The 26,344-nt window shown below is 40.4% G+C and overlaps 1 long non-coding RNA gene across 1 annotated transcript in view; it reads right to left on the bottom strand.

The window, feature by feature from the left end:
* LOC310879961 overlaps nt 1–21,992 on the bottom strand; it is a 53,601-nt gene extending 31,609 nt beyond the window's left edge. The window contains exons 1-5 of the long non-coding RNA XR_014571283.1: nt 20,712–21,992; nt 18,676–18,781; nt 14,996–15,135; nt 5,103–5,282; nt 1,224–1,337 (exon numbers count right to left, since the gene is read on the bottom strand). This is a non-coding gene — a long non-coding RNA (uncharacterized lncRNA). The remainder of the gene's footprint in view (nt 1–1,223; nt 1,338–5,102; nt 5,283–14,995; nt 15,136–18,675; nt 18,782–20,711) is intronic.
* Between the last annotated feature and the right edge of the window lie 4,352 nt (nt 21,993–26,344).

A 26,344-nucleotide genomic window follows, 5' to 3' on the forward strand; every position in this document is an offset into this window, starting at 1 on the left:
CTACAAAAAATAAAGCCTGTTTGTACACCTTCTATCATGCATTATTGAAACACACAATGTCATTATATGAAATAATAAGTGCTTAAATAGAGGCAGCAACTAATAAATAAAGACACAAAACTTTCATAAAAGTTTGTAAATACAGTATCGTATGGAAATTCTGATGCACATTAGCTCTCATATGCACTGTAAAATGTTTTATTATGAAAAAAGTGGGTAAGATACTTATCTTTTAAATTGGAGTTTAATATTTTATTAGTGCCAGGCACATAATTCTCATCAAATGGCAGGAAACTCTTTTTTTTTTTTTTTTTGTATGGATATAAATGTCTAGAGTTTAATATTTCAAAGATAAGTACCTACTACTGCATCTATCACACTGCAACTTAATGGAATTTACTTTTTCTTAAATATTTATACTGTATGTGTGTTTGGTTGTCAAATGATTGTATAGCTACTGAGGCAGAACTGATAAGCTGGGCAACAACCTTGTGAATTATTATTTTGTAAATTTCAAATGTTTTAAATCTTGAACACGATACGTAAATACAAGCTTTAGAGAATTTTCAAACGTGCAGTTTTATTGGAAAAACAGTATTCTATAATTGACGAGCAAACTAAAAGTTCTGCTAAGTGAGCCCTAGATTAAAGAAATCATCTGACTTTCCCAAAACAAATTACATTTAAAGAAAAATAGAATGACATTAGTGAGAAATATTTCCTGAGAATCCAAAATACACAGTAGTGAACAAATTAAACTGAGACCAGTCTCTGATATTTCCAGTGTAATGTACGGAGAGCATCATTCAGGCTCTGCAATACTGCAAACTATTTCATCAGTTCTGAGAAATGCTTTCTGATCCATGCTGATACAATTACCTAGCCTTTATTGGCAATTTAGACCTGCTTTTAGGGACATTTTAGAGCAAATGATGTTTTCTTGATATTTTAAAAAACGCAGCACTATTTGCTATACCTTTGGGATAAGGTAGAAATGGAGTTAGAGGCTCATTAAATATCTGATTGGTACAATGTGGTTTTTGTTACTGTGGACTAAACTACCAAAAATGAAGATATGTTCCTGGAGGTTCTGCTCCCCCTTGCAATCAAATGATATTTTTATTTGGAATATTTCTGTAAAATATCAGCTGGCCTTTACTACTACTGTACTACATACGAGAGTCCTAAAATCTGCCTATTAATTGACGGATGTTGAAACTTACCTAGTAAATTTTTAATATGAGCACATGTGAAGGGCATACCACATCTTCCTTTGTTCCTATAAAAATGTGATGTCCAGACTATGACCAAGTGAGCTTGAATTCCTTTTGATGTTTCTGCAAGAAAAAAGTGAAGCAGTTACAGTTTAGCTAGAAAAACTAAAACAAGATGCTTGCTTTTATTTTTTTTTATTTTTATTTTTTTTATAGGGATTTAACTGAAGTGACATCTGAAACTAGAGAACAATCTACTGAACAACACAAAGCTCAAAAACTCCTACCAGCTTGTCTTGCAACTGGAATAGCTTTAACCTAGAGACTTAAAGACAGCTATGGTAGCCTTAAATTTTGGGATTTCATACAAAACCTGCATTCCTAAGCACTGGCAAAGCACTTAAATTAGGTCCTCTTGTCCCAATTACTTAAAATAGTGTATACAGTCAAAAGTAGTCTTAAAAAAATATCAAAAAAAGTCAACCAATCTATATTTTCAACTGGTTTCAATTTTTCCTCTGCTTCTGGAAAATTCACGTGAGTATTTCTGAGCTCACTATATTACACAGCTATTTTTATGCCATTTTGGTCTGAGTAAATAACATACAAGCAAGTGTGATAAGTCAGGAACATACCATTGTGATAAATAAAAGCCGATAATTTAAAACTCTTTTAGCTAGAAGTGAGATGCCTTGTGAGAATATTAGTGTGGTAAATAAAATCTGCTAATTTAAATCTTTTAAAATAATGCTTCCTGCTGTTAGCATCCAACACACAATGTAGCATGACGATTATTCAGCAGCCCTATAGAGGGGATGATAACATCACTGTCACTGTTACAGGAGGAAACTTTTGTAGTACAAGTTTCTCAAAGGAGATGGATCAAACCTTGCAAATGCTTACATAACTGACACGTATAAGCAATTTGGTATAAACAAACATATAAACTTTACTTTTAAAGCACAGATGTTTTAGCTCTTTCAGTCTGAATGGTTAATGGACAGGCACGGATATTATCTGAAATTCATGTATTCTGAAGTCAAATACTCGTCAACCAGATGAAGAAAGATTTTGAAGCCCCAGTTTTGGAAAATTGTAGCCATCAGATATTACCCTTCCACTCTGAGTTTCACAGTTAGCAAATTTCTGTTCTCCTTTAAAAGAAAGAAAGAAAGAAAAAAAAGCAGGAACAACAACCAAACTCATAGATACAAGTGTATTGTGTATTTCATGCTCCATGTATGTTACCCATACTACCAGGAATGAAATTAGAGGCACAGTCTTACAAAATAATAGCAGATACCTGGGAAAAATAGCAGCAGCTGAACATACCAATTATGTTGCAGAGCTCACAACTTGGTAGTAGAGGGTCTGCAGGACACCATTTGGGCAAAGGACAAAAATCTCCACTGTTTTGAGAGGAGGGAGGTGGAGAACAAAGTCCATATCCAGTGCAGCAGGTCCTGGCACTGCCACAGGGGATGGGAGTGGCTCCCAGTTAGAGAGGTCACAAGTCGGAGGAAATTTCACAGAGGCTGCACTGGGAAGGTGAAATGAGCTGCAAAGCGCAGTATGGGATGCACAATGCTCCTATGACCAGACACAAAAGAGATCTATTTGTTTCCCTGTGCATTTAAGTAAAGGACATTCAGAGGAGCAATTCCACAGTGACAAATCACAAGCATTAACAGTGCCTCTGAAAAGCACAGAATTTCTCCTGCACTGGGCTACTGAAGAGGATGGGAGGACCTGTGAGCATTACATCGCTCCTTCCTTTGAGGAGCATACAAATATTGTAGCCATATCTGAGGGCCACACCGTTCCCAGCAGCATCCTGGTAGGTCAGAAACACCAGTGCCATGATCAAGCAGCCAGCTCTGCATAGATATTAGACCACTGCCACAGCAAAGTTTGACACAGTTTGGAAAAAAAAAAGAAAAAAAAAAAAAAAAAGAATAATTGTTGCAATGCCATACGGCATCTGTATTAACATGAGCAAGTTATTTTGGTAGGGATTCAATTTCATAAATGTGGCTTCAAAGGCTGTTCCATAAGCACTATAATGTTTTTTTTTTCCTTCTCACCAAAATGATTAAAAACTTTACGATATGTTCAGCACAGTACTTAAGTATTTGTTTTGTTAATTTCTTAAAACAAATTGGATTCCCAGTAAATACAAAAATTGGACAGCTGCATTAAGCAAGCAGTGGGGAAGCAATCTCATAATGATTATCATGCAGAAGTGCACTACAGAAGAATTCCCAGAATTTCATCCAAACTGTTATTTGTTCTATTATAAACCTTCTATAAAACCCAATATAAAAATTCCTGAAGGAAGGGAGAGCATTTCTAAATATTTGCAAATACCTTCCAATGATTAAAGAAGTGTGTGAAGGATGAGATGTTACCAAACAGCAGAATTAGGAGATATGGTCTCTCTCCTTATTTTATCACCTTGCGGGGGAATCAGAGCAGTTGTAACCATTTTCCTTCCAGCTGGTAGTCAGGGGTTGGACAGGCCAGCTTGTGACAAACAAACCCCGTACAACAGTCCACTCGCTCGTCACAGGTTCCTGTGTGAGCAGACTCCATGCATGACACAATCTCTGTGGAGCTTGACTCCATGGTATGCCTTATCTACACAGTGAGGCTCTGGGATTCCAGACAGCAGCATGCACTGGGTGAGAATACCAGAAGTGGTAGTCTGGTGGTTTCAAAGAGTTACGACACATTAAAAAAGTGAAATTCAATACCAGCCCTTTGTGCCTGGGATTTTGCAAAAGTTTTTTTTGTGAACTTCTTTATCAAAATTTGCTTATCCATGGCCTGAGGGCAGGAGAAGACAGGGGTGGCTAAAGTGTCAGATGTTCTCACCAGACATACAGAAACCAATGTACAGCCCCTGTGTTGCCCCAACTGCCATGCATCTGTACAGGGAACTCCTCACCTGTTGTCTCTCATCTTTTGTATGGACTGTGTCTTTCAGAAAGAAAATAGCTTTGCACAGCAATTTTCATAACACTTCAAGGGGACTCAGCAAGCTTTCTGCAGTGATATATGAATGCACTCCCCTTGCTACTGCCATAAGGGAGGTCAGCGAGGAAATATCCCATACAACTGATTGCGTTAGAACAACCACAACTCTAATTATCATTTATTTAACCTTGGAAAAAAATCCCACTGTAAAGCAGAATAATAAAAAAAAAAGCCTTAAAAATAAAATCTGTCATCCCATGGAGCAGCCCTTTGCGGATTTAACAGCTAAGGCAGACTCCCAGGAAGCAGGGGTTTGGGATCCTTCCAAACGAAAAGATTCAGCCAAAAAATTGAAATCTCTCTTCTGTGAGTAACTAATTAGACTTTGACAAGTCTTATAGCCATTAACATCCCTCCACAGGCTTCCTCAGGACATGTTTGTACATGCAACGCTATTTTGGAGAGCTCCGCAGCCCCTGGGAAAGAAGGGCTGCGTCCAGGCAGGGCCTGGCCAGGCCTTGGGCTGCGTGAAGCCAGTGCTCAGGAAGCAGCCTCCCAGCAGAGCTGCTTGGCTTGGGCACAATGCTGTGCTGACACTTCTCCATGGACAGGGATATCTCAGTGATTTTTGCACCTTGTTTCTTTAGATTTTTGCTCTCACTGCTCAGCCTTGAACAGTCCTATTTAGCCCAGGATCTGAAGTGGATCCATTTCTCCTTGTTGCTTGTGCTCTCTGCAGTGGTCACTGCCAAACGGACTCCTTAGGAACCAAACAGTGTCCAGTGCTGACAGACCCTTACCTCTTTGCAGGCCGAAAGGGGAGTCCACAATCCACCATCCAACAGCTTCACAAACCTATCAGCCTTTTAGCACCCAGCTGACACAGGAAGATGCAACTGTCAGCCCACTCACCATTTAATGGTAGCTCATCTTCTGTGGAGGCTGGTTCTGGACCTCATACTCTTCCCTTGAGGACTGAAGAGCATGAACCACCAGATTGGTATGATATCTGATCACAGTCAGTAGCAGAGGTAACTGTCAGGAGGACATGGTGACATCCTGCAAGCCCCACGTTATGCTCATGAGTAGACCCTATAAAACATAGTCCCATATGTATGTAAAGTTACAGACAGAACAGAAGAAATTCTCATTTCTTGCAGTGTAGTAAAACATGCCCTTTTTTATGCAGCAAAGGCTTCAGAAACTAATGACTTTCCACACTTCTTGGCCTAGGGGAGCAAAGCGGAAATGATGCAACTTTCTTCATTTCAGTAACAACAAAAGTTACACTGCAGTAAAATGGAAATACTAGGCAGGTTAATCCAAACCATAACTCAGTACTTTCTCAAAAGTAGTAGAATTTACCTATTCACTGCCTTATTTTTCATTTTTATTTTTTCACTATATATCCACCTTAAAAAAAAAAAAAGTGTACTTTTCACTGCTGGATCCCTAAGTACCACCTGTCTTCTGCATATCTATTTTTAAGACAGTAAATGCTGCAGACTGAAATTGTCCATACTGTTTGCAACCCACAGCACTGAGTCAATTGCCAAGACTAACCAAATAAATGAACAAACAATAATGATTTTAGTGATACTAGCTCATATTTACACTGAACTATTATTTCAAATGATGTTTGCTACTATACCACTATGGATTTATACACATTATAACATGCAATAAAAACTAATGTCAAAGAATAAAGGGACACACAGTAGAGATGATACATTTTTCCACCCGAGTAAAATGTCTCCAGACTTGCTATTGGTAAAGTGAAAACTGTGCAAAGTAATACAATAAATGAAAATGAAATGGGAAAATCTCTTTCATTTGTGTCTTCCCTCTATCAATGAAGTTTTCCTGCTGTTTGGCGATATATTAACCATGAGGGAAAACTGATCTTTTGTTTGAAATAGAAAGGAAGGAAAAACAACCATTAACACAAAATGACAACAGTTTTAATCTCCAAAATATACTGAAAATACAAACAAATATTTTGCATGATTTATAAGAAATACATATCTAATATAAGAAATACATATGTAGCAGAAGAAGGTATAAAATAGATGAATACTCCACAAGGCACTTCTTTTCTGTGGAAGTGCAGTGCCAGATGACTGTTCACGCTTTCTTCATCTAGAATGCTTTCTTTCCATGGAGTCATAGCCACCTAGTATTTTACATTCCTTGCACTGCATCAGGGTTATGGTACTATGTTACAAAGTTATTCAGAAACCTGATTGGCCATGTTCCTGCAATACATTTTCCTAACCCCAAGATAAAGATCCATGCATCTCTTTACCCTTTAAACAAAAAAAGCTATTGTAATAGCATGTAGTGTGATGCATGGCATGAATACCAAAACATGTACATGCACTGCTAAACTGTTTAAGTATGGAAGAAGTAGTGTCTAATAGCATCAGGAAATTGAAATTTAAAAATTTTTCTCACTCACTTATTTGATGAGAACTGGGCTGCTGACAGGTGAAGCAGAAAGTCATTTTTCAAGTTAAATGCCAAGTGGTTATATAGCATAATATTCAGTCAAAATTAACCACCTCACTGCTGCATTGACATACAGCATATTTAATGGCAACTGTTTCTGCAGAGAAAACTATAGACCTTGGGGAGTTCTAAGAAAATGGAAAGAAATTCTTGCTAATACTTCAGTTACTTGCTTGAAACAAAGAATGATAGTGTACCCTAAGTCATGGCAGATAGAACAAAACATAACAATTTGTCAAAATTATAAATATAATATTTTAGAATATTTAACACTTTAATATTTAAAGATTTCATGTTTAAGTAATCAAATGTGCCAAACTAGCGTATAAACCAGGTTGGATCCACAGCACAGTTTAGGCAGAGAAGAAAGGCTTTTTGATGCATTTCCAAAAGTTCTTCCTAGCACCTCAAGTGCAATCTCAGGGCCCTCGTCCTGCAAAAACAACACCCATGAGGTTTTTGGACTCATTATCACCTCTGAGGACTTTACAAAGCTCAGCTTCAAGGCTACAGATTGAAAGTGAAAATCTCTCTGCAGGGAGCTTTGCTTCGATCTTCTGGATTTAATCTGAACTTAATCTTTAAAGCACAAACCAGTAAGATATATTTTGCTTTCTGAATGCCTTTTGGAGTTATGGCGAGTTTAATGCATAACGTAGCTGGCCCTTAGCCCTGAAGCAGATGCTTCCATTTTGGGATTGCTTTTTAACTGTTTTGTTCATTTGTTTTCCTCCTCCTTTTTCAAAATATAGTACTAATTTAATGCAAAAACTTACTGGGATAGGCTACAAGGAACTACATTTCTTCTTATTATGCCAAAAAAAAAAATAAATAAATCCTGACCCATACAAGGAAAGCTTTATTGCCCAAATAATCAGAATATATAAAAAGTAATTCAGAGATAAAGGGTGCATACTGTTTCAAAGAGAGGACTGTAAATAGAATCTTAAAATGAGAATAAACTCCTAAGTGTAATAGCAAAACAGAGGGAATGCCAGGCAGTAGCACACTAAAAAATGCATTTAGTTTTTCTAGCCTTTCCTCATAAAAATTTACACTACATGTGGTAAAATTAGAAAGGAGGAGAGCAAAGAAGAAACCAAGAAAATTAGCTTTGGTAATATTTCTGTCTTTTCAGGAACATTTAGGCTGAATTTGGAAGGATTTTTATCCCGTGTCACGAAGGGGCTGGCAGGGACCCCAGCTCACCCTTCTACAACAGCCACTATGAACAGGGACTGGGGCAAGCTCCCAGCAGGGGGGAACTGGTCAGTGGGGGAAGGGGTGGATATAGCACGTGGGTTTTGGGTATTGCTTGTCTTCAAACAGAAGGATTGACAGACTCATGGCAGGTAGGCTGCTGGGAGACTGAGGGAGAATTTGAATTTTCTTGAGAATAAGCAGAGCAGAGGAAAAAATCTAAATCAGCAATCTAACCCAAAGAAAGTCCTCTGAAAGAAATACAGAGAAACTCTTAAGGCCAAAGATCTGCCTGTCCTTTCTCATCAGTAAAGTCAGGCTTCATAAATGAGTATATTATGAAAGGAGATTATTAACGAGAAAAGCATAGATGGCTTTTTGTATATATCAAAATTCTTTCTTCTGCCTTGATAGAATCAAGCAAATAATTCCTCAGAAAGTCAACAAAGCTATTCAACAGGTGAATAGCTGCCAAGATAATTTCAAAACTCTACATTATGGTCCATCATGTAACTCATGTTTGCTCAGTAAATATTATTCTCTTGGGACATCTCATGCAGAGAAACAGATGCCAGTTGATGACCCAACCTTTTCCTGGTCTTTCACTCTTGTTTATGTACAAGAAATACACGTAGATATTTATAAATAGAAATTACTCAAATCTCACCAGTGTGATGTTTCCTTATGTTCTGCTCCTCTTCCGTGCAATATATCTGAGGTTTTACTGGTTGAACTCCAGGGCAGGGGGGAAAGAAAAATTGTAGTTAACGTGTATGAAACTATCTTGAGGATTTATTGGGTATGGGAAGAGTAAAAACCATAGATTTGTATAATTTTTACTAGGAAAAAAAAAAAAAGATGTATTGAGCTGGCAGCAGCAGTAAGATGAAAGAAAATCGTGAAATTCTTCATAGTATTATATGAAAATTGTCAAAGTGTTGGGATGCCCTAATCATCCATGAGCCAGCTGAAAATAAAGTGTATTTATACTGAAATTTTTCAGCATCTTTGGACAGTAGCTTAGTTTTGTTATAAGCTGTAATGTTCCACAAAATACTGTTTATTTTATCTTGCCATAGAATATAGTAATAAAAGAATTGTAAATGTGTCTTATTTATCAATGTGTCTGCATGTCTGGGTTATCACAGGAGACATGGGTTGTTTTTCCTTGAAGTAACTGAAATGTCTGGTGGTTACTTTAGATGAAGACAGGAGCAGCAAAAAGCACTACAGAGAGATTCCTCCTGGTCATTGAATCTGAAGCTTCTTACCAATTATATCTTATACACAGTTATTAGAATATGGTTTAAGGGGGTTTGTGACAAAACGCAAATACATCTGAAATGCACATCATTAGCAGTACCCAGTAATGCTGTATTACATGCTGGAATTTATGTAATAAAAATGTTAAACAGCCGGTGATTGGATTTGTTTACAGGATCTAAAGATGGGAATTGGGATGAACCCACGAGTAACTTGCCTTGGAGGAGTCTGCTCTAACTGGATATGGATGGATTGGAAGTGGAAGAAGAGACTGATTCAAAGTGACTGTAAAACATTACTCACTTATATTATTACTTGGAGTATATCAACTATCATGAGTAAGTTTCTTCATGGTCAATCAATATCACACTTGTATTAAAATATTTTGTAATGTGAATCATGGAACCTGCTCTTGCAGAAAAGGTGGGAGAAAAGGAAAGAAAGCACAGAGGGGAGAAAAAAAAAAAAAAAAACACAATAATCTCTTTCTCCACAGAGCAGGAGTGGAGACAGCCAAACCATCAGCCACACTGATCATAGGACCCACCCAAATGGGGCCAGCACCATGCAGAAGTGGTCCCCACACTCTGCCATGTCCCAGAGTTTGCTCCGGTGCACCAAGGGGCAACTTCACATGTTGGAGGCACCCTCATTGCAGAGAGACTACAGACACCCACAGCTCCGATTCTTAGCCTTGTCACTGACTGCTTGTTCTTCCCTCATGTCTTACCCACCACAGATGGACAACTGTGGTCCTAACGCTTTAGAACTCCACTCCATTAGTGGCCCTGACTTACACACATTATTTCCACTGCTGTATTTGTAAGCGAGAACTCTCAAGATTTCCGTATCATTGCTATTTCAGTTAAGCAGCTCAAAGTTACTTCACAGGAGTTTGTATTAAATTCTGTGGCATGAATGCCTGTGTGTGGATATATGGATGCATGTGCGTATGAAGAATTTCTGCAGAACGTTTAGCACTCATTAAAATCAATTATCTCTTAAGATTGAAAAATATAACTCCAGAGATTAAAAACAGGAAAAGACTCTAAATGACAAAATCTGAAAACTAGAGAGAGAGATGCATAATAGCAACACAGACACATTTTTCCTCCTAGAAAGCAGGGGTCAAACTTTTGGATGCATGGCAGGATTTAGTAGTAAGTTCTGAAAAACATATTCATTCAGCAATAGCTAATGCCTTAATTTACTTTCAATGTACTTTAAGACAGTGAAATCTGTATTTTAAGATTTGATAAAAAGCTAAAATGAGCAGAATTTCTGTTAAAATTGGCAAGATGCATTAGCGTGACCACTAAGTGAATGGCACTTCTCAAAATAAACTCGCAATTCTATCAATTCAGTATATATATATATACACATATGATTTTTGCTACCTGACTACAGACACAAAGGTTGATGTTAATGCCTGACCTTTTATTTAGTCTTTGAAACGCTCTTGTTGGGTAAGATGGTTATTTCCCCGTGCTAATTATTATCATGGTCTATAAATAATTTAAATCAATACAAAACTAACAGTACATAAAAAGTCGTACTACTAGGCCTTCAATATCACATTTTTTTCCTTGTCATTAAAGTCTATAGATACAGAAGCAGTAAGTTACTCTCAAGAATTTGTAAATGTAAATGCCAAAGTTGAATTTACAACCATAGCTGTGTCCCTCATGCTGTCATATATCACTGATGTACAAGTCTATCAATATATATGATTATTACTTCTAGTTCAGTGGGTTGCTTTAAAGATATAGAGGACCTTTATATCAATCACTTCTTCAAAAATGAGACTTTCTGTGCTGTAGGTCTTGTGCTGACCTTTCAAAAGAGTGACTATTACCCATAAAGAGCTTGATCAAGAAAACTCTTACTAATGCTTTTTTTTTTTTTTTAAACTGTAACTTAAGTAAACCACCAGCAAAAATCTACTGATTAGCTTCTCTCTTCCTCTCTACACCATGAAAATATACTGATTAGCTTCACCACGCATCCTACTCCAAATAACGCTGCTGTCAGCTTTGATATAAGACTTCCACATCATTGACATGCAAGGCATGCTCTTGTCTTGGATTTTTTTATTTTTTATTTTTAATTATGATACCTGGGTAGATGCATAGAAATATGAAGCATTCAAAAGAAAAAAAAAAAAAGAAAAAAAGAAAACCTTACTGCCAAACTGGGCAATAGTAAAAGGTTTTCTTCTCCCTGGAAAATACTTCCATGTTGTTCCTGGCTTATGCTTAAATGAAAGGAATGGGTCAGGGATAACACAAAGTAATTTAAAGGACTTACACTGCAATACATAGGATTGCCCACAGCTACACCTTGCAATCACCCAGTTCATATTTTAGGTCCTGACATAAGAGTTCATAGTATTTTACAATTCTATGTTCCATGTCAGTGGCTGACTGTGGAGTTGAATATCAGTCCTATTTAAATCTGCAAGAAAATAGCTGCAGGTGACATAACCTTTCATGTAGTACCACTGAGTACATATACAAATAATTGAGGCTCTTGACCCTGTCTACGCACATACAACTGTAAGTACAAACTTGACATTTTGATACTGCTTGTAGCCTTTCCCGTTGTTATTTTCCGTTTCAATAATCCATTGCAGGTAGAAAAATGAAAGAAGGAAGCATGAATGATTAATGCTGTCAAGCTAAAATAATGTATTTAGAAAAATCTATAAATCTGTTATTTGTGGCATTTTAAAACTAAACACGACACTTTGGTGCCACTCAGCCTATTTTACAGCAGACAAATGTAAACGTTTTGCAGCAACAATGGCAGCATAACCCTTTGAACACTGGGTTTGGCACCAAAAGTTAAGGGGATCGTCTGTAAACTTCAGTGTACAAATGAATATTAAAGATATACGAATATTCATATAATGCTATTAATATTTAATATATATGTATGATGCAAAGAGAATGTGAATAAACCACCCTTCTTATACAGCCTTCCTGCTTTCATTTTCCTGGCTGTGCCCACATGTGCACCATGCGTTCACTTCTGTTATTTTTTCCAGCATTCCTCTGTTAGCAGAAGGATGTCTGGGTCAGGTTATACTCTCTTAAAATATTTAGTGCACCTTCCTGTCAGACAGGGGACGCTGCCACTTCAGACCACTTAGGTTCATCTAGATATATTTCTGTGTATTTAGTGGTTACCATTAAAATATCAGCCATTGATGGCACAGCTGAATGCCTGATGACAGATCCTGGATAACCAGAATTTTTAATTTTCCATAGAGAACTTCAATATTACTGTTAATTGCGATGGAAGGACGGGTGCCACGTTGTGCCCCCTTGCCACACAAAGCCTGATGCCAAAATCTCCAGCCCGGTGCTTGTTCCACCCACTCACCCACCCACCCCGCAAGTCCTCGCTGTGTGCAGTGCTTCTGAGGCTGCTGCTGGCCAGAGGCTGGCAGCACCCCCACAGGGGGCTGGGAGCAGGGGTCCGGGAGCAGGGGTCCCAGGGGTGTCGTGAGCACACCATCAGCTATCGATGTCACCTGTGTTGGGGATAAGATCTTTGCAGAACTGTATATATGCTAAAATTATATCAGCACCCCAATCAGCACTTCTGTTGCTTTCTTTCACCTCCAAAATAACAGTCAGGCAATCAATGCAAATGTTAGCGTATAAACAAGATACTCTCTTTTAAAATCGTGAGGGGCCGTTTGTGCTAACAAGATGTTTTCTCACTGTGAAGACAAGAGTGTACAACAAAGCTGCAGCTATCTGTTAAAACGTCTTGGAGGTTTTGCATTTGTTAGGTGCTCTAGCAAGCCATTTAAAATTAAAGTTAATTAAATTAATGTGATATTAGCCCAATTGTTTCACTTGATAAATCTGTAGAACTCAAACTACGAAGCTCAAGTTTCAGGAGATAAGTGAATTAACAACACATGTAAATGATCAGAGCTGTTCACAGATTCAAAAAATAATTAAAGCAGATCTCTAGCTTGCAGCAAGTTTCACCTGAAGTCACAGCAACTGAAGTGCTTTAAGATGCTGCCTATCGCTGGATATCCATACTGCCCTCAAAGTATAATTTCACAATTTTAAGACAAGAGTTAAGTATTCTCAAATTTGTTTCCTTAATTGCTATATCTCACCTAGGCTGAGACCTCTTACCTACTAGATGCTGCTCTCTGGAACAAGTAGCTTTGCAACTGGTTTCTCCAGTCAAATGCCTGAAGAATTGACAATCACTGTCTCACTGAATTCAAAAGTTAGACTCCTACCTAAGTCATGCCACTGAACCACTGACAGGAAAGCAAACATCTTTGAACATCAAAATAAATAAGTAAATAAAAACAAAAACATTTATATTGCAGAAAAAAAAACTTTAAGAAATGCAAATACATATTGATGATGGAAGAAATCAGTTTCCTATATAAGCAAGCTTATATCATGGACTTTTAAATTTTTCCTTTAAAAAAAAAAAAAAAAAACAACACCACAATTCCTAGTGAGTCTCACTGTCTTCTGCTGGAAGAGCCACATTGCCCAGGACAGGTTGCTCTCCATACTGCTGTTAGTATGTTCAGCTGCTATTTAACTTCTCAGGCCAGCAAGTGAAACCCCGAATAACAATTGCCACATATATGGATAAAAGCAACAAATGCAAAGCTATTTGAGTTAAGTTTGTAACGGCAGTCAATTGGAATGCATCTGAACTGCAGAAACTTGCTTAAAGATGCTCATGTCACACAGCCAATGGCGTATAATAATTTAAAATTAACTAAACTCTTTTAGTATAAAATGTAATGGCTCTGTCAGAACCAAAGTGCAGAATGCTAATTTAGGATTTTAAATAATAATTCTGAATAAATGGAAATGTCATTAAAAGGAAGGTTTTTTATTTTTTTATTTTAAGTGCATAAAGGGACACCTTGAATTAGTATAAGCCATTAAAGACACTCCTAGAGCAAGCAAAGACTTACAAATGTCAAAACCCTGAGTGAGCTAGAAAGAATTTAGCTCACAATTGAAATATTCTGGGTCATAAACATGAACATGTTCATATTGAAAATACTGTAAAACTCATATGTATATTTTGCCAATCCTGGAGGTCACAGGCAAGAATCCACGTTTCTGCAAGTAATATTTTTTGGAAGCTAAGGCCCCTTCTGAACATTACTTGCCATCACCACTGGGCACCCTCCATCTCTTCTCCACGCTCATGCTTGTGGATTTTCAACATGAATCTCACAAGCAGCTCACTCCCTTCCTCACCAGCAACAGTGAAAACAGGCATTGGCAGGAATTTTGGTCAAAACATTATTTTTTTTTGTCCCATCAGGAACAAAGTGCAAATCCTGTGCGCTCTACAGGGTGAGGAATCCCCATGCAGGGCTAGCTGACAGCAGCACATGCTGATCTCTGACTTCTGCCTTTGCATCCAATATACCTGAGAACCACAGTGCTACATCCACTCTGCTCCAGTCCTAACCCTTCCCACAGGTTCTCTCTCAGGTCTTCCTGGTCTGTGTTCCCACAGTGCCAGGATCCAGGAATACTGACTCTACAGTGCCATGCACAAATATTTTTAATAATCTTAGCGTATGTCAATGTACACACAGTTGCAGACTACAGATTGCTTTCCCCATAGCAAACTGCTATGGCACCCCTTTATTTCTGGCATCAGCTAATGAGCTTCTTCACATCATGTGGTGACAAGAAATGCAAAGGCATTTGAAGTGAAAACCTGGAGGACATGAAGAGGGCCTCCTTCTGCCATACCAACGTTTTCCTGTTAAAACAGAAAGGAATTGCTTCTTTACTAAATGAGAGGTATGAACTTACCTTGTGCCACATCCAAAGGATTCACTTCTGAATTTCATCCATTCCAAAGAAGGAATAATATTCAGCATTTGTGTACAGCAGTGCATTTTAAGTGCAAGTTCAAGCCCACGGTATGGCACAGCATGCATGGATCTGCTGGACTGAAAGACAGCAGGAAACAAATGCACCCATCTGGCCACATAAATCAATCACTGAAATCTGAAGATACATCCACAGAAGGGAAGAAACGATTAATAGATCTGTGATGTGTAAATTATTTAACTCTAAAATCACACTAAAAATGGCTTTTTTTTTTTGAGAATGCAGTGTCAAGGACATAGAATCACAGAATCATCTAGGTTGGAAGAGACCTCCAAGATAACCGAGTCCAACCTCTGACCGAACACTAACAAGTCCTCCACTAAACCATATCACTAAGCTCTACATCTAAATGTCTCTTAAAGACCTCCAGGGATGGTGACTCAACCACCTCCCTGGGCAGTCCATTCCAATGCCTAACAACCCTTTCCGTAAAGAAGTTCTTCCTAATATCCAACCTAAACCTCCCCTGGCGCAACTTTAGCCCATTCCCCCTCGTCCTGTCACCAGGCACGTGGGAGAATAGACCAACCCCCACCTTGCTACAGACTCCTTTAAGGTACCTGTAGAGTGTGATAAGGTCTCCCCTGAGCCTCCTCTTCTCCAGGCTGAACAATCCCAGCTCCCTCAGCTGCTCCTCGTAAGACTTGTTCTCCAGACCCCTCACCTGCTTCGTTGCCCTTCTCTGGACTCTCTCAAGCACCTCCATGTCCTTCTTGTAGCAAGGGGCCCAAAACTGAACACAATACTCGAGGTGCGGCCTCACCAGAGCTGAGTACAGGGGGACAATCACTTCCTTAGCCCACTGTTTCTTATGCAAGCCAGGATGCTGTTGGCCTTCTTGGCCACCTGAGCACACTGCTGGCTCATATTCAGCCGACTATCGACCAATACTCCCAGGTCCTTCTCTGCCAGGCAGCTTTCCAACCACTCCTCTCCCAGCCTGTAGCACTGCTTGGGGTTGTTGTGCCCCAGGTGCAGGACCTGGCACTTGGCCTTGTTGAACCTCATACAGTTGGCCTCAGCCCATCGGTCCAGCCTACCCAGATCCTCCTGCAGAGCCTTCCTACCCTCGAGCAGGTCGACACACGCACCTAACTTGGTGTCGTCTGCAAACTTATTGAGGGTGCACTTGATCCCCTCATCCAGGTCATCGATAAAGATATTAAAGAGGGCTGGCCCCAGTACTGAGCCCTGGGGGACTCCACTAGTGACCGGCCTCCAACTGGATTTAACTCCATTCACCACATCTCTTTGGGCCTGGCTACCCAGCCAGTTTCTAACCCAACGAACTGTACACCAGTCCAAGCCAAGAGCAACCGGTTTCTCGAGGAGAATGCTGTGGGAAACGGTGTCAAAAGCCTTACTGAAGTCAAGGTAGACCACATCCACAGCCTTTCCCTCATCCACCAAGCACGTCACTTTGTCACAGAAGGAGATCAGGTTCGTCAAGCAGGACCTGCCTTTCATAAACCCATGCTGACTGGGCCTCATCGCCTGCTTGCCCTACAAGTGCTGCGTGATGACACTCAAGATAATCTGCTCCATGAGCTTCCCTGGCACTGAGGTCAAACTAACAGGCCTATAGTGCCCCAGGTCAACCTTCCGGCCCTTCTTGTAGATGGGTGTCACATTTGCTAGCCACCAGTCGACTGGGACCTCCCCTGATAGCCAGGACTGCTGATAAATGATGGAAAGTGGCTTGGCCAGCTCCTCCGCCAGTTCTCGTAGTACCCTCGGGTGGATCCCATCCGGCCCCATCAACTTGCATACATCTAAGTGCGGTAGCAGGTCACCAACCATTTCCTCGTGGATTGTGAGGGCCACATCTTGCTCCTCATCCCATTCCACCAGCTCAGGGTACTGGGCATCTAGAGAACAATTGATCTTGCCGCTAAAGACTGAGGCAAAGAAGGCATTAAGCACCTCAGCCTTTTCCTCATCTCTCGTCACTAAGTTTCCCCCCGCATCCAGTAAAGGATGGAGATTCTCCTTAGACCTCCTTTTCGTGTTGATGTATTTATTAAAACATTTTCTGTTACCTTTAACAGCAGTACTTTGCAATAGTGAGAGCCTTCTAAATCTGTCAGAAGAGGCAGGTTAGATTAAAAGCGTACAATGAGCGTGAAGGCACCAGCTGGACTGGTGGCAGTTAGCACATTTATGTCACTCCTCCCTGTGGCTTTCAGGTGGTGTGCCACTCAGCTCTGAACACTGAGGCACACAGCCCCCACCTGCAAGCCTCCACCATGTCTTGGTTTAAGCGATTCCCTGCCATTATAAGTGATGTAACTTTTGCTCTTCATCTACTTCTCTCCGTAGGTACACCTACAAGTACACCACTGACGCTGGGAAGGTGGTGGCCCATACCCACGGTGCAGCAAGTTGGCAAGAAGGTGACAGATTCAGCCTTTCTCACTAGATATTTGGCCTTCACAATGCTTATGTGGCACAACGCAGCCCCAAGACACCCCAGCCAGATGCGAGGGCAGCACCTGAAGCCCCTGAGGATGCTCAGCTCTCCCTGCCAGCCAGAGTGGTGTCCTGCCTCTCTGCTGAGACTGATGGTGTCACTGCAGGGTGAAACACGGCATCTGCAGGAACCCCAAAGGCTGTGCTGGCACCACAGGATTAAATATGCAAGTTACATTTAACATGGGCAGGAAACCTCACAAATATATGAGTAAGCAGGCAACATACTCTGCACAGAGCTGTCTATCAGAGTTCAGCATCCTTTGCTACCTAATCCCAAGCTGGTTTTCTGGCACAGGCTCATGTCTGGGGTAAATCCTTCTGAAAGCAGACTGATAAATTGAGGTGATGGAGGAGTCACTCCTGGAGCCGGTCACAATCTCCCTGCTGACTCTGCGTGGCACCTGGGACTCTTCTGCACTTTATGTCTATTGACTCACCTTAGACAAGTGTTATACTCCATCTATTCCCCAGTATATTTTGTCATTAAAAATGCAGTATATTGGCTGACCACGGCTAGGGGTCCAAGTGTCAGTTCCTTGGAAGCTGCCTGCCTCAGAGACAAGCTGGGCTCTCACTATCTACTTGCTTAAAAGAGATTTGACATTCAGCCCATAGCACTGTGAGACACTGTCTCACAGCTTTTGGGTTGTATTTTGAACACTTTGCATATTTTTTTCTCTTAGATGCACTTTTTCCTGCCAACAATGTGCTGATGCCTTTACAAGCATCTTTGTGGGTCACTTGGGAAGGAGCACAACCACATACCAGAACATGGATGCAGCTGAATCCTTTGGTACCATTAACAAGTTTTGCCATGCCTCAAAAGTAGTAATTGTCTCCACAACATTTCAGGCCCAGAAACAGCCATCCACATTGAAAAGAGCCCTTCTTACCAAAGGAAAAGCCTTGAAAACCCCGTCTTTTTTAATTGTCTGACATAAAGCTCACCCCTATCTCTATCAGCATTGCAATAAATAAATGATTACAGCCAAAGTACTGCCACTATTGTTATTAGCAGCCTGCAAGCCGAAGTTGAATCAGAGGAATACTGAAGAATGAAAAACTTCTGCTGCTCATTGCTATTTCCAGGTAGACTGATGCCCCTCAAGAACGTGTTACATACTCACCAGCACAACATCTCCAGCCTAGGGCTCCTATCACCGTGGGCATCCGATTTACAATCACCGCAACTTTTTTTTTTTTGTCTTCCTTTATTTGCTGACTTCTGCAAACCTTTGGGAGGAGAAATGAAGACTATTATAGCAGCTTTTAAATTGACTCTTATATTAAGAATGTTATGTTTTTTATATCCTCTCTGAAAGGGTAATATGAAACTTATGAAATATTTACCAAGTGTGATGCATAAACAACAAATCACCTCTTTTCCATTAAATATTTTTGTGAAAGATATTTTTAATAAAATACTGCAGCTTGCAATTTAATTACAATGAGTAATTAAAACTTAGAGGATAATCATTTTTGGCAAAAAGTCAGGTTTTGTTAAAATTTTAAGATAGAAAAAAGATGCATATTACGACCATAATACTGTTAGTAATTAAGATAAATGCATCAATTATTAAAGATGCAAACATGTCAAGCAAGCATAACTAATTATTTGAGCATGTTAACAGTTGTTTAATGTTAACAAGCAGTGAATTATTAAAGACCCCATGTGTCACATTTTGGACTGCATAAAATATAATGTTCTGGAAGGGTTTATGATTTTCAGGTTTTGCTTAGATCTTTCCAGTCAGATAAGCAATAAATTTAAGATAAGTTGCATTTAAACTGTATTTCTAAAATAATTAGCTGTAATTGTGTAATGAAATGTTGTATTTCTCACTTTATGAAGACTTCCAAATTCAGTTAAAATGACCAAAATATATCAATAGGTGTTCCTATGCAGTAAATACACAATTTTTGTGAGTGTGCAATTTCTTCATTAAAAAGAGATATGGTATTTGGGAAGTGTAAACTGTCAGAGTAACAACTAAACTGAGATGAAAGAGTATGCTTTATGTGAGCTAAGACTTAGGTTGGTACCCAGTTCTGTGTTTCACTGTTCACACCGCGTCCTGCAAAGCAAAGCAGGTTCGTGCGTGCCTGAACCCAACTGTCTGCCTAGGAACTGTTGCTGGTCCTGGGGAGAGGTGTGGCTTGTACTGGCTCTTGCTAGGTCCATGTGGGGTCCCTGACCTGCCACGCACATCAGCAGGCAGTTCGCGGCTGCTGTTTCTTTGAAGTCTTACAAAGGGGCCACAAAGCCTCTGCAACAGTCCCGTAGAAAATCCCAGTATCAGGGAAATCCCCAGCCCTCTCCTTTCTACAACAAAGTGCATGTAGCAAATTAACATAATTTTTTAAAGAAACCAGAAAGGGAGAAAAAAAAAAACAAACTGTTTGCAAGTAGAACTAGATGCATACAAAAAAGAAATGAACTTCCAAGACAACATTGTGAAATGTTAAACTAATTTTCCCTACTTGTCTTCACACTATTAGGACCCCCCCCCCCTTCAAGCCACCTCCTGGTTACTGTGCTGAGCTGGCTACTCTCCCATCTCACAATACCTGCTAGTGACCTCACAATGCCTGACACAAGAATAAAAAACATCAGAATGGTTTAGAGTTACACAAACTTTCACTATAAATTTCACTATAAACCCTGAAACTTTTTTTTTTTTTTAAGACAAGCATAAAATTAGGTTTATTTCTTGTGAGAAGGCTTTTTTGAGCTGGATGTGTTCTTCTAGCAGACTGAAAAGTAAAATCTTTACATCCAAGCATTAACTGTTAAAACCTGAATGTGGGTGAATCTCTAAAGGACCTAATTCAAATGGGAGAGAAGTTGCAGTCATATGACCAGTCATTTGAATTCCTGGACATTTACCGTGATATCTTGCAGCCCTAACTAATGGTGTTTGCAGGCAGACAGATGGCAGCCTGCCCATCCCAAGGGGTCTCAAAGCAGCTATACCCAGCGCCCAGCATCCCCTGAGCCTCAAATGATGCTACCTGGGGGCTCGGCACCTCTCATACCCTTGGCAGCTGCTGCAGTCCCACAGACACAATCCCTCCTACCTTTGCACCACCTAAACAGTCTGGATTGCAACAGCATCTGCTAATCTAGATTATTTTGTCAGGATCAAACCACACAAGTCTTTACCTCTGCACCTTGCTCAGCTGGAGCCAGGATGTTGGCTGATGGCCTTGGAAGGCTGCAGGCTTTCACCAGCAATAGACCAAGGTGGTGGCCCAATCGCCAGAACGGGTGCCTCGCTCCACCTCAGACATCTCTGGTTTGGATCTGTGGCAGGGGGAAGAGAGCCCTGGAAGCACCAAGGAAACGTTTGTTTGTTTTTGGCAACATATTAATACGAACTAATGTTTGCAAAGCTCTTTGATATCTTCAGATGAAAGATGCTCTGCACAAATATTAGGCTGTTAATTGGGTGGCTGGAAGGTGTGCAAACAGTGCAGACCCAGCGTAATACTTACAGCTCTTCACACTAATGCTTAAAATCTGCTCTGCCTTGAAGCTAGGCAGAAGTTTGAGCCACGTGGTAGGAAGACATGTCCAGCCTCCCAGCACCGATGACATAGGGTGGCTGCACCACCAGCGCTGGCCAAGGCCCCACGCAGAGTCTCAGGGCAGGGAGCAAAGCTGCTTTGCCACAGTCTGTTTTCTAATGAAAACAAACTGACATATCCCCTTCTCCCAAGAATAGCTAAAAGGCAACTGCCACAAAATGTAAATGGAATTCATAAAACCAAGCCATCACAAAAGCACAGAGGCATAGATGCTGGTAGAAAGATGCTGACAATGCTACGGGAATTCAGAAGAGCGGCACCTCGAGCCTAAGACAACAGTGGGGTTTCAGGTGCTGGAAGACAAGCATGTCTTTTGCAAATAATTTACTGCTCTCAAACACACACACAAAGGAAGTTTGGGGACCCTACTGGTCATCTTTTTAGTTTATCTTATTTAGTATTTTTCCCCCAATTTTTCTTCCCGTTTCTAGGTGACCTCCCTCCCGTGACAAGGTCTCCCCATTATGACAGTGAGCTCTGATGATAATGTAGGTAACATTCAGACTGAGACCAAGTGCAGCAGAAAGCTATATTTCACTCCTGACCTTCAGCTCCCCCTCTAGTGCAATGCACACATTATATTTCCCTTCACTCAGAGCAGGACCAGTGAAACAGCACCAAATGAAATAAGTGACATTTCCTTAGCTAGATACTAGAGAAGAATAAAACAGTTTTGCCATTTCCACCGTGTGCGCGATACTTGTGGCACGACTTTGCTTAGCTGTGCTAGCTGCTCGGCTCGCTGCTTAGTGGGGCCGGGACAGGAGACGGAGACAGGCTCAGGGGAAGCTCCCAACACCACCCCACCAGGGCTCCCATCCATCTCTGCCGGTCCCAGCCAAAATAACAACCTCGAAGCGCCTGAGGAGGTCCCAGTGCCGAGCTGCTCCACAGAGCCCCTGACCCAAAATCGCAGGTTTGCTCCTCTCCAGCACCAAATGACACACTGCACAGTAGCTCTGGCAGAGCTCCAGGTGCATCCCTTTATGTGTCAGGCCTGAATCTCGTCATATGTTATGGTAGAGCTGCATGTACAGTTCTTTCTTTACTTCCAAGGCAATTTTACCATCTGTTTCTATTATGGGAGTTTATGGCACAGAATACCTCAGACAGTACAGTATCTGTTTCTTTTCTCTGCTGCAGTTATGGTTGCCGTACTGCTTTATGAACAGAATGATAAAATTTAGAGCCTTCTTAATTCTCTCCTTTCCACCCCCATTTTTTTCATAGCACGTTGCAGAAATGGAAGGATTTTTTACAGTTCATATTATTATGATGAGAAGTGATTTGAAAGAAAGTATGGAATTTATCAGGAAATGGAAATGTGACTACAAGGCAGCTTTTAAAAATTCTTTAATCATATCATGATTAAGAAGGTTTTTATATTGTTACTTCTATGTTCTGAAGTATATAGAATTTTGTTATAATCTGATATTTGCCTTTTTCTTCCCTTTTTTTTTTTTTCCCTCCTCCAAGAAAGATGAGCATCCTTGGCATACACGGTACCCCATTCATATCCTTTAAGATCCTGCATTAAAGCAGGGACTCCACAAGGAGAATGGCTCCATGGATTTTCATGAGTAATATTTCATAGTTATTTGCACCCCAAAATCTACACATTTACCTGAATCAGTGTGTCAATACACTCCTGTCCCCCATCACGTATTCTCTGAGAACTCTTCAGTCCTTATGGAGAACAATTATTTTGCTGCTGTAAACTCCCCCCCGCCTTTTTTTTTTTTTTGTGACATGGAGAGCTATCATTTGTATGCAACAGCATTTTATTTTAACAACATTTAGATAGTGAATGTTTGTAATCACCCTCATTGTCTCTAGTCCACGAGAAGGTGAAGTTATTGCACATTTCTTTAAAGAATGAATGAATGTAGGCTTATGGGCAGAAGATTAGATAGGTATGAATTTGGCAAAGAAATCAAATATAGACACACAGAAATATCCTATTTGCCCATGGCTGGTTTGATCACATGGTGACCATCTGGAATTTAGATCAAGCCTTCAATAAAATACAAGGGACCACACTTCTGCGGCACTCTCAATGATAAATTAATATCTGAGCTGGAAGTACTACAAGAAAACAGTGATAAAGAAGACAAAAGCCACATCTCACATACTCCAATTGCACTCCATTTCCTGGTGTTTCTTCACTTCCCCCCCTTCCCCCGCCCATTAATATAAACATTATATGAGAAGTATAGTGAGAGCAATAAAAAATAAATGGCAATTAGAGCCAAGATCCAGAGCTAAGACAGGAGGAAAAAAGGAACAGAAACATTGGTCCTGATGGCCTTTTCCTGTTCCAATCTTTTTTAATGTTCTTCTGACCTTGATTAGATCTGCAACTTCTCATGTGAGGCTTTGAGATAAGTCCTATATTTAGATAAAAAAAAAAAAAAAAAGCAGTACCACAACCAAAGTGCAGAGCATGCAGGGATCCATACATATTTTGCCACATTTTCTGAATCCCACTATTGCTGCTTATTTGCCCTCTTGCTAGAAGCTGATTCACCGTATTACCTTTCAGAGACAACCTGCAAAACACCAGCCCTGGACCCTCTGAACCACTTCAGGAGGTCTCTGCTGTCCATGAACTGCTCGTGCCCCTGGCAGCATCCCTGTTTACAGCAGTACCTGGTCAGTACAGCGGCTGTGGTGAGGGATCTTAGCAAGTTGTATCTTACCGACTTCGAAGCCAAAGCATAAAGCTATTCCCCAAAATCAGAACCTGTACAGGCTCACTGTGGCAGCACTGCTGGAGGTGACAGCCCACCATTTTCCCGCTTGCATGGTCCCCCGTCATGGCATGATGCCAGGCACAGCCAACATTGTCCTCTCTTGTGGGCAGCACCACGCAGGCAAATACCTCTTGGGTCAGACCAGCAGGTTGGTTCAGCTGAAAACCAAGTCAAGAAAGAGTGAACACTTTAATTTTCAAGGCTCACCCTGCAGCCACACAACGGTAGCACAAAGGATGCCCTATAAGCAATCCTAACCTCCACTGTCTTAATAGGACAGCACCACAGTTCCTGGGCTTTCCTCCTCTTAAGAGATGGGAGGTTTTACACACAACCCACAGGTACCTCTTCAGTTCTTAGCCCATTAGTTCACACCTCATAGCAACTTCCCATCGCCTTCCAGCCAAAACCATTTACGTGGTCCTTGAGAGCATGGGAGAGACCTCCCTCCTTGGCCTTCTTCCCAAGGGATGGAAAGCCACACACAGTGAAGGCCATTAAAAAGGGTGCAAAAATACAATGCCCACTTGCCACAGCTTCCAAAAGGCTCAATGCAGCTGTCTTGCATCAGGAGCCCTGGATACTCAGAGGGAAAGGTGGAAGTCAAACATAACAACCGTCATTGCCTTTTCCAGCAATACAGATCAGAACATGTTTCATTGCACCCTTCTGCAAAGCCACTAACAGGCATGGGACTGGCATCCCACCATGGCAGCCATTACAATGTTGGTTCAGAATTATAGATGCCCTACTTAAGCTTTTTCCTACTGAAAATGAAGAGACCTCACCTTTCATGGATGGTATGGATGCATATCAATTTGGCCCATGGAGGGAAAGCCAGGTCTCTTGTGACAGATAAGAAAATATAATACTGTCAGGGAAAAGGTTAAAAAAACATCTTCGGAAAAAAAATAAAAAATAAAAATGGAGAAATAAACAAAAAACCAGGGGTGCTTTGTGCGCCTCTTCAGCAAATAGAGTGCTCAAAGTACGTTTTAATTCAGAGGTAACGTTCGCCCTTCCTGTGAGTCTCCTTCAGCCCCTATCAGAGAATAGTAAGGAATCCCTCTGTGGTTACCAGCTCCTTCATGCTGTCAGAGAACAGATTTTAAGAATTAAACAGAAAAGATTAAAAAAAAAAATCCAACCACCTTTCATTGTCATTTGTATTTTAGGTTTTAAAGGAGTGTTTTTTGTTTGTTTGTTTTTTCTTGCTGCTCAGATCAATACATTATTTCAGTAATAGAAATACTAATGTCCTTAAATCTATATTTTTTCTGCAAATCACCAAAAAGTCTCTCCTGGATTAGGCCTCCCAACCAAATGATTTAGTTATGTGTCACAGGAGCCTCAGTCTCTCGTTTTTCTCTTTTCCTGGGCTGAAGGAAATGCTTATTGGTACTGTACTTTAAATCCCAGCCAATGGAAAGCAATGTTGCACCATTTATCTGCCCCAACACATTTTTATGTAAACTGCTGCAAAGGGAAGGGATTCACATGTGTTTTACAAACTCGGCTGAAGTATGAATAAAAGGCATCCAAGGTTCAAAGAGTTAAATTACCCAACGGCTTCCCTAGCCATGCTCGCCCCTCAGCCCGAGCCCCTCTTCCCTCTCAGGGCTGTGCTTGATTTATGGTGTGATCCATCCCTGTTGGGAGTTGACAGTGACTTTCATTTTCTAGTATTTTTTTTTCCTTCCACTGCCAAGGTCACAAGAGAGAGGGCCCTCCAAGTTTTCTGCATTCGTCCTCCTTCACCCTTCCACTGACTTGGCCTCATGAATCATCCCGTCTTCACATTGAACTCCTGATGCTTCTCTTCCACCAAACTGCCCGACTTCCGCAATTTTTCTTCATTCTCACTAACAATTTGGTAATGAAATATTGATTTTTAGTTAGATTCAAATAGATGTTATTAAGTTTGCATTGATAAATCGTTCTCTTTCTCAGGCTGGAAGTACCTCAGTCAAATTCTAACTGTGCTTTCATACCTGGTGATGTATTAATTTGACATATTTGTCACCCAAGCTGCCTGGCTCAGAGTTAGAGGAGGGTGCCTGTCCTAATTGCTGCTATTTCACAGAGAAGGGGTAATTCTAGCTGATTTCTTCCAAGGGTTTTAGCCCTAAAATAAGATCTACATAATTATTTTCCTTTTTTTCTTTTTTTTTTTTTTTTTTAAAAAAAACAGGGGAAAACAAGCAAGCCAACATTGTTTTCCAGAAGGGTGGGGCAGGCATTCAAAAAAAAAAACAGGCACTGGACAATTCATGTAAAATGTTTCCAGTTAATTTTTATAGTTAAAATAAATTAAATACCAGAAATTCTTGTCAATGATTCATTTTAACATTTCTCCATGAGAAACACTGGACACACAAAATTTCTAAAGATAAGCTAAAAAAAAATCACTGCTCCCTTAACTGGTTAACCAGAGTGACCATGCCCTGCTTGCGCC

The sequence above is a fragment of the Anser anser genome (genome assembly GCF_964211835.1).
Source record: "Anser anser genome assembly, chromosome: 11".
NCBI classification, from domain to species: domain Eukaryota; kingdom Metazoa; phylum Chordata; class Aves; order Anseriformes; family Anatidae; genus Anser; species Anser anser.